Source organism: Microtus ochrogaster, chromosome 5 (assembly GCF_000317375.1).
Source record: "Microtus ochrogaster isolate Prairie Vole_2 chromosome 5, MicOch1.0, whole genome shotgun sequence".
Classification (NCBI taxonomy): domain Eukaryota; kingdom Metazoa; phylum Chordata; class Mammalia; order Rodentia; family Cricetidae; genus Microtus; species Microtus ochrogaster.
Window position 1 is genome coordinate 26,236,122 of NC_022012.1, and position 4,806 is coordinate 26,240,927.

Genomic DNA, 4,806 nt, shown 5'->3' on the forward strand with positions numbered 1-4,806 from the left:
CATATTCATTGCATGCAATGATGGGTTTCATCAAGACAATTATTACTCAAGTTTATTATGTAACTTTGTTCATATTCATGTCCCATTTCCCTCCTCTATCCCCTCTCCCACCGACTGGTCTTTCTTTCTCAAATAGCCCCCCTTCAATTTTTATTTTATACCCCATACACCCCTCTCCTACATTCTGTATGTGACAGAAACATGGTACTTGTCTTTTCTGTTTCTGGTATAATTTCCTTAAAATGAACTTTAGCTCAATCCATTTTTCTGCAAATGAGATAGTTTCATGCTTCTGTATGGATGAATAATGGCTCCATTGGATACATGGACTACATTCTCTTTCCAGAACATTTTTATTATTTATTTATTTATTTATTTATTAGTGTGTGTGTGTGAGTGTGTGTGTGTGTGTGTGTGTGTGTGTGTGTGTGTGTGTGTATGCTTGCACATGCCAGAGAGTCATGTGAAGCTCAGAGGACTTTTCGGAACACTTTCCTTCTGCTGCTGTGAGTTCTAGGGGCTGAACCCAGGTCATCAGACTTGCTGACAAGTGTCTTTACCTGCTGAAGCATTTTCCCAGCCTTACATGCTCACTATGTAATCATTTGTAGGCTGTTGGTATGCCTGCCCAATGTGAATACTGTGCAGTAAAGATGAACAGTATACATACAGGTATCTCAGTAGCATGCTGGACTAAACATACTAGGGTACATTCCCAGTGTTCCTAGGGGTGGGACAGCTGGATCACTTGGTAGTTCTAGTTTTAGTCTTTTGTTCTTTCATTTTAAGATAGGGTATTATTATGCATTCAAGGATATCCTGGAACATGCTGCATAGCCCAGACTTGCCTCAAACTTGTGATCCTCCTGTCTCTACCTCCCAAGCATAGGGACTATTAATTAGTTCTTTGAGGAACCTCCATGCTGTTTTCACTGTGGCTGGCCTCATTTATTTCCACACCAAAAGGATGTAAACCCTTCCCTCCCAACTCCCAGCAATGGTTGTTTGTTTTCTTGATGATTGCCATTCTGACGGGTGTAAGACCAAATCTCAGTGTAGTTTTGATTGCATTTACCTGACGGCTAAAAAATTGCTTTCATGTATGTATTGACCATTTGCACTTCATTATTTAATATATTTTGGGGGGGGGTTGTAATTACACCCTCCCTTTTCCTCTTTCCAGTCCCTCCCATTCACTCCCTTCCCCTTGCTTTCTTTCAAATTCATGGCTTCTTTTTCTTTAATAGTTGTTACATATATAGGTGTCTAAGCACATGCGTGTATGTATGTGTATGTAAGTATATTCCTAAATATATAAATGCAACATTCTTAGTCCATATAATGTTACTTGTATGTATGTTGTTAGGGATGACCGTTTGGTACTGGATAAGCAATTGGGGTGCTCTTCCCTGGGGAAGACCATTTCTCCTGCTCTCAACATTTCTTAGTTGCCTCTAGTTCTTTGTCTGGGTTGAGACCTAGTGAGCTTTTCTCCGTCCAGTTTAACTTGTCTATTGGTGTTGTATTATTTACATGATCTTTTGAGGACATTGACTGACTGTGCTACCTCCTCAGCCCCAATGGCGCTCTTTATTATCATATAGGCTTTATGAATCTCTCTTTGCTTAAACTTCTCTCAAAGTCAACACTATCTCATACTTGTGTAAACACTCGGTCTTCTACTGAACACCCCAGAGAAGCATTCCAAAGCAACTAAATTACCATTTTCTCACCTGCTCGACACTATTCCTCTGTTGTACTACTTTACAAACTATCCCATTGCCCTAAGCAACAGGGCCATTGCTTTTTATTTTTTTAAATCCATCAAAGACTACAGAGAAATGGTTTTGAAATTAGAGCGTGACCCAAGGAAGGAGTGAGCTGGTGAGTTAGTGTGTTTCCAGCTCTGCTGGAGACTGGCCTTTTATATCACTCAGAGGAGTAATGCTGTTTGTTTTCAGCATGAAATTCATAGAGGAAAAATTGAGTGGGGAACAGGGGACTAATATTTTGATAGGGTAGTTTTATTGTTTTGTTTGATATATTATGACCCCTAGCCTCCAGTACATCCAGGGATCATCTGTATTTAAAGTTAAACACAAAACAACTTCCTAAGCCAAGGACAAGTGATTAAAAAAATGCCATATAGGATTATCTCAAGCTGTTGGGAAACCTCCTATTTTCTGCATTCAGTTTCAGAAGCCTAGGTGAACCTCTCAGCCAACATGTATTTTGAAAGTGTCAGGAAAACCCAGATGCTTTAAGACTGTCTGAAATGAATTCAGTACTGAAACTGGAAGTCATAAAAGACAAGATTGTGGGAGGGGAATTGCTGGGAGCACCCTGGGAAAGCAGAAGCCTGAGGTTGAGTGACCTCTCTTTGATCTTTCGCTTTCCCAAGTCACTTTCCCATGCATTCCCTCCACACTGGCTTCAGTTCTTTAGATCTAATAAAAGGCTTTGGGGTTGGAAGCATCACCACGTGTCTGAGTGGAGTGCTGATTCAGGCGAGCTGAGCTTGGAGGGAGGAGCGGAGCATTCGGTGCATATACAGGAAAAGGGTGTGTGTGTGTGCACATAAGTGTGCATGTGTGTGCTTTCTCATAGTGTCATCTCACCGCTCTCACAGCCACCAAAGGGATTTGTAGATTCTCCCGAGTCACCTCAGGTAAGCACGCCCTCTAAAGCAGCAGGCTTGCTGGGGTACACAGCTTCAAAATTGCTCTGTGCCACACTCCCCTCCAAGATATTCTGCTGCCTCTCAAGGATCTCATACCCAAAAATGTGATAGTTTCCTCTTTGTTCACTAAACTTTGCACAAAGCTCCACTTGATTGTGCTTGCTAAGAAACAGAACCAATCGTTTCTATACGGATGTCTACATCTCAGTGTCATTGCTTTGATTTCCTGGGCCGCCTCGGCATCTAACTACACAATTAATTATGTGTTGTCTTTCTGCTTCCCCAGAGTACGGGATCTGACTAGGTGGTATCCTCGTGTACAAGTTGTTTCGGCCTGTCTTTTAAGCTGGTTTTCATTGCTCTAAGGGAATATTTAATACTGGGTAATTTGTAAAGAAAACAGGCTTATATAGCTCATAATTTGGGGCGTTTGAAATCCCGAGCAGTGTGTGTTAGCTTTGGCATGCCCCTGCCCACCCACCATGGCGTTACATCGTGACAGATGGCACTATGGCCGGAATATATGTGACAGGAAGAGACCACATGGTTAGATAGGATACCAGAGACAAAAGAAGAATCAAGTTTACTCTTTTATAATAACTTGCTCTTGAGAGAGCAGGGTCCTAGAAAAATGACCATAATCCCTTCCAAAGGGCAGGGCCTCCAGTGGCCTAACCAACTTCTACTAGCTCTCACCTTTTAATTGTTCTAACAGCCGGGCATGGTGATACACGGCTGTAATCCAAGGCCTGAGGCAAGATGATGACCTAAGCCCACAAGTTTGAAACAAGTCAGGACATTACAGAAAATGTCTCAACATTGCCACACGGAGAGTAAGGGGTGGAAGATAGAGAGGGGATAAACTTTTAATATATGGACCACATTGCTATTTCTGAAAACTTTTTTTCTGATACTTTATAAAGGCTCAGGGACTTAATGCTGATTTTAAAAAGTGTTTAAAATTAGCCATTCCTATATATACACACACACACCTTTGCTAACTCTCCATATTTTCTTAGACTTTCAGAATGCTTTGCCTTGATTTGCCAATTATTTAATTTTGTAATTTGAAGCTGTCCCCATTTGTACATAGTAACAAGTAACAATAGATAAGTGAGTTATTTTTTCCTGTGTTTCCTGTTAGTGCCATTTATCCATTTATCAATATGGACACAATGATGCATAAAGAAAGTTGTTACCCTTACAGTCCTTACATTTCAGTGAAAGAGACAAATACTAAGTATCAATCTCCCACAAACCCAACACAGGGGTAAGCACTTTGTGAAAAGAAAAAAAAAGGAGAAGCCAGAGTAGACAGACCATTTGAGATGGAAGTTCAGGAGGTTAATTTAAAAGCCAGGGAAATGAAGCTGCCCTTGAAGGTCTGAGGAGTAGTGGGATGAGTTTGCATCTGAGTTACACAGAGAGGATCTGTCTTAAGAATTTTTTTGTTTCGGATACATCATGGTTGAAATATCCAAGCATAGATGTCTGGGATGTATAAGCCTGGAGCTTTGGGAGAGGTCAGAGTCAGGTAGTTGGTGAAGAGTGAAAGAGTACTGACTGGATAGACAGGCAGGGCTTAGGGACTGGGAAGGCTGAAGGAAGAGGATCAGATTTCACCAGTAGTGTGGTTAGAAGCAGGGAGTCCTGGAAGGCGGCAAGCAAGAATGGTGTTCTCTTAGCTATTTGGAAGGCATTCTCAGGGGGCTGTATCGAAACTAGACCATGGGGAAGAAAGAATGGAAGCTCACTAGGAGAGGATCATGAGGGTCTGTCTAGATGGGAGTAGCTAAGAGGGAAGGAATTGGGTTCAGTTTGGAGGGTGGAACAGGAAGAATTTGCTGACAAAAACCATGTGCTGCTTCACAGAAAGAGGTGCTTGGGCAATGGGATGGGAAGGCCTTGGAGAAAGCAACTTTGGGTTTTGTTTCGAATATAAATAATTGTTCTCTTTTAGGACTGGGAATGTAGCTTGGTAATAGTGAATGCTTGTCTAGCAGCATATGTAAGATGTGTAAGATTGTGGGTTTGATCCTTACCCTACACACACACACACACACACACACACACACACACACAACACACACACACACACACACACAGAGAGAGAGAGAGAGAGAGAG